At 42.5% G+C, this 9,954-nt stretch overlaps 1 protein-coding gene across 5 annotated transcripts in view; it reads left to right on the top strand.

Annotated features, from left to right (window-relative positions):
- The window catches only part of Tet2 (tet methylcytosine dioxygenase 2), a 73,526-nt gene that overhangs the window by 21,897 nt on the left and 41,675 nt on the right, over positions 1-9,954 (top strand). For all 5 annotated transcript variants that reach the window (XM_028760410.1, XM_028760405.1, XM_028760406.1 and 2 more), the window contains exon 2: positions 8,716-8,860. The gene's annotated coding sequence lies outside the window, so the exon portion shown is untranslated. The remainder of the gene's footprint in view (positions 1-8,715; positions 8,861-9,954) is intronic.

The following is a 9,954-nucleotide window of genomic DNA, read 5'->3' on the forward strand; positions in this document are numbered from 1 at the left end:
TTTTTTTTTGGTTTTTCGAGACAGGGTTTCTCTGTATAGTCCTGGCTGTCTTGGAACTTACTCTGTAGACCAGGCTGGCCTCGAACTCAGAAATCCTCCTGCCTCTGCCTCCCAAGTGCTGGGATTAAAGGCGTGCACCACCATCAATTTCTAAATATAACACAATAATTGCTTTCATTAAAATAGTCACATTTGTTATATAAACATTTGAATTTATCTATTTATATGATTATCAAACCTTAAGTATGCCATGTGCTTGTATTTTTGGCGTTTTTGTTTTATTTTGCTTGTTTTTTCAGACAGGGTATCACTGTCTTACCTTTCCAAGTTTTAGGATTGCAGGTCGCACCATTATGCCTGGCTGAATTTATGCCTCTCTATGCTATCTGCCTTCTGTCCCTAGGGGGAAATAGTTTTAAATTCAGGTAACTTGGCTAGAACTTGAAACATTAGCCGCCTGCTTCTGTTTTCATTAAAGCCTGATAATATAATTTTTTGTATTATTTTGAAAATATTTTAAAAGTTTGTTATATTTAAATGTTTGGGGTTTTTTTCCCCCAAAGTACCCCCTTCTCATCTTGCTCTCTAGCTATCACTAGAGTGAAAAGTGACATTTTCCCCCCAGTGAATGTTAGATTCAAAGAGACTTAACAACGGTCAGTCTTTTTTTATCCCTTAGGATCTGTGGGAAGAAGCAGGGCCCATGTGCAGCAGGTGCGAGAGGGTGACTGTCACTGCTCATTGAAGTGCTTCCAAGGGAGCGGGCAGTTCTGCTGCCTCAGCCACTGCACCCCCTTCCCTGCCCCTTCTGGGCCTCTCCACTGCCCTGCAACCAAAATAACACACGGCTCATAGGTGGGCTGCAGATGCCTGCTAGGACCCTGCTCCGTCCTGTGACCCAGGCTTTGCACACCAGATGTTAAAGATTTTGTTTACTACTGGTTATGGCTAGAGAGACCTCATTTACTTGTTTTAAGTTTATGGATGCTTCCCCCAGCCCCTTCTTTTTTCCCTTTGAGTTAAAATTTTGCCATGTATCTCAACCATGTTGGTCTGAAACCCTGACACTTCAGTGTTTTCTTTTTTTAATAGACTCTGTGTTGGGTTGAAATAGCACACACCTTTAATCCCAGCACTTTGGAAATAGAAGCAGGTAGGTTTCTGTGAGATGGAAGCCAGCCTGGTGTATATAAGTTCCAGGCCAGCCAGAGCTACATACTGAGACCCTGACTAAATAATAATAATGATGATAGAAACAACAGTAATAGTTATGGTCAAAGCTTTATGTTTGTTTTCTGTCTGGGAACTGCAGCACACTTTGGTGCACGTACACAGACATGCACGCGTGGGGTTAATCTTGAGTTTCTACTTCCTTCTCCTCCTGCCTTCACCTCCTTAGTTCTGGGATCACAAGCGTGAGCCACCACAGCCCGATTGTGATAGAATTATTTTTATTTCATTTTAAATAAAATTTCTAGTTTGTAAAATGCATAATTTGTTTTTAGCAACACAGGTAAATACAGCTCCAGAGATTTCTTGTTTGCTTTTGTCTTTTTATACATCGTTTCCTTTGCTTTTCTGTTAGAAGTGAGGTTTGATGAAGTTCCACCTGGGTGTTGTGTTGCACGCCTGTAATCTGAGTGCTAGAGAAGCCAAAGAAGGAGGATCAAGAATCTGAAGCCACTCTGGGCTACTCGGAATCTTTGAGGTCAGCCTGAGATTCAGATCCTGTCTCAAAACAAACAAAAAGGAATTGATAAAACTTGGCTTGTTTAAAATTCTACACTACTCTTTCTGGATTGATACTATTTTAAAAAAATTTTTTTAAGGATCATTTTTTGTTTATGATTATGTATAACACAAGGCTGTGTGGCATATGAGTACAGGGTTCTCAAGGAGCCCAAAGGAACTGGATTCCTTAGGGCTGGAGCTGCCCAATCTATGTGCCAGGAAATGGATTCTCTGCAAGGAACAGTATGTGGTCTTAATCGGCAAGCCAAGCCACCTCTCCAGCCAAGTAATGCTGTTTTAAAGAAAATAGTACTAGACTGAAGGTCACCAGCCTTGTGATGTGGTGGTGGAGTGGGAAGTTTCACGTCACATGTAGTTCTGCATCTTACCAGGCCTTAGAGTCCCTCTAATTGATGCTTGATGTTGGGACTGACACGGCTCCCGCAGTGGCCTCAAATCTTCCCTCATGAGAACATGCCTTCACTTGAAGGCAGGACTATGAGTCATTTATGACATAATTTATAGATTAACATTCATTCTTCTTGAATGTTTTAAAGACACTGGGAGGTAGGGTTAATACAAGCCTCATACTTTCCTCAAAATATCGTAAGCTAAACCATTTTTAATATCTCGGGTCATGTTGTAGATTTGAAGAGGCTCTCTAAAGCACCTACAGTCTACTTCTGATCCTCAATGTGTGGCCGCTGTGAATGGTGCAGTCAGTGAGTAACTGAGTCTGGTTGAACCTTGGTTGGTCATAGACTTTTTTTTCTTCTAGGAGTCCACCATGGTACTTTATGACATGAAATTCACAAATCTAAAGGAATAGAGCTTACGTTATAAAACGTCTTTGAACCCAGTGATGAGCATTGTGACTGTGAACTGTGGTTACACATTTCTGTTTAGGGAACATTATTTGTAAAAACTATGTCATTAGGGTTTGAAGGTGTGACTCAGCTAGTAAAGGAAGCTTGCCTAACGTGCAAAAAAGCCCTGGGTTTCAGGTTTCACTCATTTGTACTGCATAAACTAGACATGGTGGGAAGTACCTGCAATTCCAGCACTCAAGAATTAGAGACAGAGGATTGAGAATTTAAGATCCGCCTTGGCTGTGTAGCAAGTTCAAGGCCAGCTTGGGATATGTGAGATTCTGTCTCAAAAACAATTTCTTTTACAATCATGTAACTGGGAATAAGTGGAGATAGTTCTATTGACATAAAGCACCTTGTATTTCTATATATTGTCTGCTCCTGCTTCAACTTCGTTTTTCTCATTATGTAACACTGGGTGGCCTGTAACTTGCCAAGTAGTTCAGCCTAGATTTTAACTTGTGATTATCCTCCTGCCTCTGTCTCTTAGAGTACTGGGGTTACAGGTGTATGCCATCACACCTGACTGTCTATATGGTATAGGTATTTGTCCCACCAGAATCAAAGCCAGCATCTAAGCCAGTGGGTGTCAATCACTGAGAGTCAGGAGTCTTTTAGGGGCCAAACAACTCTCTTACAGTGATCACCTAAGACCATTATAAAACACAAATAGTTACATTATGATTCATAGTAGTAGCAAAATTACAGTTATGAAGTAGCAACGAATGTTGGGGGTTACCACACATGAGGAATAGTATTAAAGGGTCATAGTTAGGAAGGTTGAGAACTTTAGAGCTGCTGCTGAGTTCAAAACCAGCCTGGTCTACAGACTGAGTTCAAGACTAGCCAGGGCTGCACAATTGCTTTCCAGTAGAATTATTGTCCTGTATGTAACTATATCAATAAATCCTCTGCATTAGTTGGTTTCTGTTGCCATGGTAAAATGCAGTGACCAGAAGCAACTTAGACACGAGTTGTTTTTTGCCTTGTGGCTCCAGAAGATTGTCCATCATGGCAGGAGGTAAGGCAGCAAGCAGAGTCAGAATAGAAAACTGATAGCTCACATCTTTAACTTTGGTTACAAAGCACAGAGTGAGCTGGAAATGGCAGGGGCTTTCAATTCTCAAAGCCCACCCACAGGTTCATACTTCCTCTAACAAGGCCAGGTCTTCTACATGTTCCCCAAACCCTGCCACAATCTGAGGACTCAGTATTCAAAGGCCTGAGACTAAAGGGGGGATTTTCATTTAAACAACCACAATCACCATGCCTAAAGTTCTTTGTCTGAAGAAAAAAGAAATGACAGGTGAACCATTAAAACCAGTGCAAACGTTATATCCTCTTCTTTGTCCTCCTACCCTCTTCTGTTTCCAGATAGGGTTAACCTGTGTAGCCCTGGCTGCCTGGAACTTGTTCTGTAGACCAGGCTGGCCTTGAAGTCACAGAGATCTGCCTGCCTTTGTCTTCTCAGTCCTGGGATTAAAGGTGTGTTCCACTACCGGCTTCTTCTCCTTCCCTTTATATGGGATTTTCAGAGAGAATCTTCAAAATGTCTGGATATCAGGATGGTACCACTGTTGTAGGAAGTTTTATTTCTTTTTTTGTTTTGTTTTGTTTTGTTTTGTTTTCGAGACAGGGTTTCTCTGTATAGCCCTGGCTGTCCTGGAACTCACTCTGTAGACCAGGCTGGGCTCGAACTCAGAAATCCACCTGTCTCTGCCTCCCAAATGCTGGGATTAAAGGCGTGCGCCACCACTGCCCAGCGGAAGTTTTATTTCTTACTTAGTGGATTTAAAGTACACCATATCTTTTGCTGGTTTTCAGAGTTAAAGATTTAGACACACCTGCCATTGGCCCAGACTTTGGCCAAAGAGGTCAAATATTGGCAGGTGTCAGAGTGTCAAGTGTTTGTACTCCAGACTCAGAAACTTCCATACACTTTCCTTTTGTATGGTTGACATTTTTTTGGAACAGAGTAGGCAACCTTCTTGCCTCAGCTTCCTGTCTGCTGAGATAACTGAAGTGCACAGTACTACACTTGGCTGTGTTTTTCCTCATTTTCTTCCAAAGTGGGTGTCCCATCTTTATTTTTAAACATACTTACTATAACTTTTTCTTCACAACATTTTTTTTTTGTTTCTAGTGAGTATGTAACTTGACTTATATATATATCATCAGGTCATGGTGCAGAATTTATAGGTACCTCTGACATTTTGCCTGGCTCCTAGCTATCTCTTGGTGCGGTGCAAACACTATGATGGCCATAGTATCTTCAATGCTGGCTAATATTTCAGATTTGTTTGGGATTTCAGGTCTCTAAGACTTGACAAGAAACAACTTAGGTGGGGCATATTTGTTTTAATTTTGCTGCAATTTGTTCTGCGAATTCTTGCTGAATTCTTCCCCTTCAGAGTCACACTTTGTATAAGTTAGGAGGAACAAGAGCAGAAATAACACAAGGTCTTCTTTAATTTTCTTCTCCTGGCTTTGCTTTAAAGCAGTTCTTGGTGTAATCATTTTTAAAGCATTAATAAGGAAAGAGCCATTGCTGCCAAGTTGCTGAGAATCTGAAATAGTGTTTTCTTCTGAGAACTGGGCAGCTGAGGTCATTTACTAGTGCTGGGTGTGTGTGGAAGGGGAAAGCCAATTTGTGGACACACCCTGCTGAGGTCAGTAACCTGCCGTTGCAGTGCACACTACTCTGACCCCATTTAGACCAGGAGGATCTCAGCGGGCAAAGACAAGAAGGAAGCAGCTAATGCTGGGAGGCTTGGAAGGGCTCAACAGGGAAAGGCCAGACCCAAGGCTCCAAACTAGGAGCCTTCGTGACATTTGTTTAACAATGGATCCAAGTACTGACAAAGGGTGACGTTGTCCCCAGGAGTGGTGGCTTCTGTTAGTAATCCCAGTACTTAGGAGGCTGAGGAAGGGGGATCAAGGCAAGCCTGATTGGCAGAGTAAGTTTCAGGCCAGCCTGGGATAGATAGAGAATGAGATAGTTCATTAAAATAAAATAATAAAGAATTTCAAAAGAAATATATTAGACACAGCATACATTACTTGTATGCATGTGCACATTTATAGTTTGAGTGACTGACTTTTAGAGATTTCTTTTTCTTCTGTTAAAGGCCTGCTTTGGCTGGAGACACAGCTTGGTGGGTGAAATGCTTACTGCACAAGTGTGAGGACTCCCAAAATCCACACAAAAGCATGCCTGGAAGCCTCCTGGAATCCCAGCACCGGAGAGGCAGAGATACCCAGGGCAAGCTGGCTAGCTAGACCAGCTAGAACTGTAGAGCTGCTGGTTCAGTATGAGACCCTGCTTCACTGCATGTAGGTCAATGAAGATGAAGGCCAGCAAGCAAGCACGCGCACACACACACACACACACACAGATGCATACCTTCCATACATACAAAAAAAAAAAAAAAGGAAGAAAGGAAAGAAAATGCACTTCTAGGATTTGAAATGGTGAATTGGGTCCTGACACATGAACGTGGTAGATCCGAGTAGAGGCTCAGGAACTACATAGCTTACATACAAGAAACACTTATGTTGAACCTAAATGAGCCCAAAGGCCTTTAGTAGATCATAGCTCTTTAACTTATTATTTTAAATTTTATCACCTAGAAAATCTGTTTTTAAAAAAACTGAATAACTAATAAGGATAAAATTAAAATAGATTTCAATTTAAGGAGAAAAATCTGTCTAGGAACTACATTAATTTCAGAAGGATTGCACTTTATAGACTACAGTGGTCCATTGCTAGTAGTTCCGTTGTTAGTTGTTTGCTAAGAGGTTGTTTGGGTCATGGAAAACTGGACCGTCATGGTTCTCTTTGACAGTTTGCCAGCTGGAGTTCCGGCCAACCAGATAACAAGTTGTAGTAACACTCAGTCTTCTAGGACTCCTGAACCTGCGCCAGGCCTTGAAGGGAAGTCTCTCTGAGCACGCTCCAGTCCATCTGAGAGGAGGATACCACAGTCCCATGTACACAGAAGTATTCCAACGCAAGAGGCTTACAATTGAAGGCCTGGTAGTATTTAGCATTGTTTTACTATTTTAAATTTTAAGCAGAAAACAAGACGGCAGAATCCCCTTTGCCTTCTTTAATGTTCTGTCTGTAAGTGGCTGAACTCAGCTGGAGAGACCTCAAGTATGTGTGTTAGGAAATGGCAAAGACACTCTTTTAATCTGTCTTAGTTAGGGTTTTACTGCTGTGAACAGACACCATGACCAAGGCAACTCTTATAAGGACAACATTTAATTAGGGCTGCTTTACAGGTTCAGCCCATTAACACCAAGGTGGGAGCATGACAGCATCCAGGCAGGCTTGGTTCAGGAGGAGCTGAGAGTTCTACATCTTCATCTGAAGGCTGCTAGCAGAATACTCACTTCCAGGCAGCTGAGATGAGGGTCCTAAAACTCCCACCCACAGTGACACACCTATTCCGACAGGGCCACACCTTCTAATACAGCACCTCCCTGGGCGGAGCATATACAAACCATCAAAATCTTACCATAATTTATTTGAAAGATAGGGGCCGGGGAGGGGGGAGAACGGAGAATGGGGTTAAAGTAGAAAGGGAAAGGGAAGAGAGAAAGATCCTAAATTTCATCTTTATTTATTGGAAATCCTTAGATTTCCTCAAGAGTATTGAGGTGAAGTCTATGTCTCCTCTCAGCTTTCCTTTCAGGAATAATGATGCATTTATCTGGTTGATGTCATCACCGATCCTGTCAATGAAACCCAAAAAAGGATGAGTCATTCTTTTCTCTCTACATACCTAGGATGTCACTGAACTTCTGTTTAGGCACTAACAGTAGCTCCCCAGCTAGTCGTTTTCCTTTTGGTTCAGACTCAGTTTCAGACTATTCATTTTCAGACTCAGTCACTTCATGCATAGCTGTAGTACTAATCTTACCTATCATTATTTCTAGTACCTTTACCATTTACCACTCGTGAGGATAAATATAATTAAAGGAACATACAATAATGCATGTTAGTAAGGTTGTAGAAGACGGGGAATCCTATCTATCTCTCAGGTAACTCCACCCTACTCTTAGAAGTCTAAATTCTGCCAGGCAGTGGTGGCGCACACCTTTAATCCCAGCACTTGGGAGGCAGAGGCCAGCCTGGTCTACAGAGTGAGTTCCAGGACAGACAGGGCTACACAGAGAAACCCTGTCTCAGGGGGGGGAAAAAAAAAGAAGTCTAAATTTCCTCCAAGGGCAACAGCACTCAAGACTTTTGCTGTGTCTTTGACTGGTAGATTAGGTTCTGTTGTTTTCAACATATTTTTCTTTACTGGTAATTTTAAAAAAATGCATATTAGAGAAAATGAAAGCTCCAGAACACAGAGACTACCCGTTGTAAGGCCTTTCTCTTTCCACAGCACCCAGCACACTGCCCTCACATGGTATATACAGAGTAAATGCTACTGAGTTAACCGAGTGCTTCATTCAGTAAGCGCCAAGGCTTAAATGACTGGTCTTCAACTTTGCCTTCCATAGAATCACTGGAGACAAAGTCCTACCATAGTCCTCAGGTCAGAGTATCTGGGTGAAGGGCTCATGAGAGCACTGAGATGCTGTTCTTGCAGCCCAGGCTTCAGGGCACTGAGCCCAACAGATCAAGTAATTAAGTCAGTGGTACTGTAGGAACCTAGTTGACCATCACAAGCACTAAGCTGCTGGTTCTTGTGTGTCTCAAAGTGCTCTACACAGATGGGATTTTTATTGGGACATTTGAAGGTGTCACTGCTTTGATAAAAATGTTTTAACCTTAATTCTTTTTTTTCTTAACACTCAGGGATGTAATTCGGCCTCTGACCCTTTCAACCAGTGTATTGTTTTTGTTTTTTTGTTTTTTGTTTTTTGTTGTTATTTTTCTAGACAGGATTTCTCTGTATAGCCCTGGCTGTCCTGGAACTCACTCTGTAGACCAGGCTGGCCTCAAACTCAGAAATCCACCTGCCTCTGCCTCCCAAGTGCTGGGATCAAAGGCGTGCGCCACCACCGCCTGGCTTCGACCAGCGTATCATGCCTTTAGTAATAAGCATAGATGCCCTGATCCTATTCGCAAACTAAAACCAAGCAAACTCTGTCTTTCTAGGCTGGTACACATTCGGCAGCTTGCCCTCAAAAGACTCTCCATGTTCCTGGTTCCTGTTCCATTGTGGTGCTTGGAAGCAGGAGATGGACTCGCTCGTGGTCAACAGGACATGATCCAGGAGGAGCACTGAGAGACCGTGCTGCTGGTAAGGCAGGGGCACAATCGGTGCTTGACTTACAACATGTGTGCAAGGCTGGTTGCAGTTGCATGGATATTCTCCTGTATCTTCAACTTCAGGCCACACTGTGAATCATAACCTTTAACTGTGCACAGGACACAAGGATTAGAGTTTTAAGATAAATCTTTAAAGCCGTATAATTTTTATGCCTCTCTGTATTTTTCTGAACTGTTGTTATTTTTACAGAGGGTTCTTATCACTTTTTTTTTTTGGTTTTTTCGAGACAGGGTTTCTCTGTATAGCCCTGACTGTCCTGGAACTCACTCTGTAGACCAGGCTGGCCTCGAACTCAGAAATCCGCCTGCCTCTGCCTCCCAAGTGCTGGGATCAAAGGCGTGCACCACCACCACCCGGCTCTTATCACATTCTTGGCTTCTGATTCTTTCTGAAAAGAAATAAAAGTCTTGGCATACTACTCAGCATAGAGAACTGGAATTTTATTGCCACTGCGTTCCGTTCCTCCCCTCCCTCTCTGACTTTGGACAGCCACTTCCTCAGCGTTTGCATCTGCATGATCTCTGCACTGAGCACTAGAGAGGAGGCTCTTGTGGTCAGAGGAGGCATTAGGGCACTAGTGGAGAACTAAGGCATGACATGTGCTTGCAGATCAGACAGGCATTCATACCAGCTCCTGAGAGGACCAACCAGAGGCAGTGGGTAGAGGAAAATCCAAAGACCTCCTTGTGTCTGTAAAGTTGATCTGAATACAGACCAGTTTGCTTAATGCACTGAACTGTTAGTAAGTTTCTCAAATTAAGAGTTCTTAAAAGAGAAAAATATTATTACATTTATTTATTTACTTAAGGGGAGACATTCTATATCGTGTGTGTGTGTGTGTGTGTGTGTGTGTGTGTAGTGTGTGTGTGTGTAGGTCACAGAACAACTTGTAGAAATGTTCCGTCCTTTTACCATATGAGTTCTGTAGATAGAACTCAGGAACTCAGGAACTCAGGTTGTCACCCTTGGCAGCAATCACCCTTGCCCCTCCTGTCAGCCATAAACGAAGTTTAGGTTTCTCTCTCTCTCTCTCTCTCTCTCTCTCTCTCTCTCTCTCTCTCTCT

Source organism: Grammomys surdaster, unplaced genomic scaffold (assembly GCF_004785775.1).
Source record: "Grammomys surdaster isolate TR1022 unplaced genomic scaffold, NIH_TR_1.0 126531, whole genome shotgun sequence".
Taxonomy (NCBI): Eukaryota; Metazoa; Chordata; class Mammalia; order Rodentia; family Muridae; genus Grammomys; species Grammomys surdaster.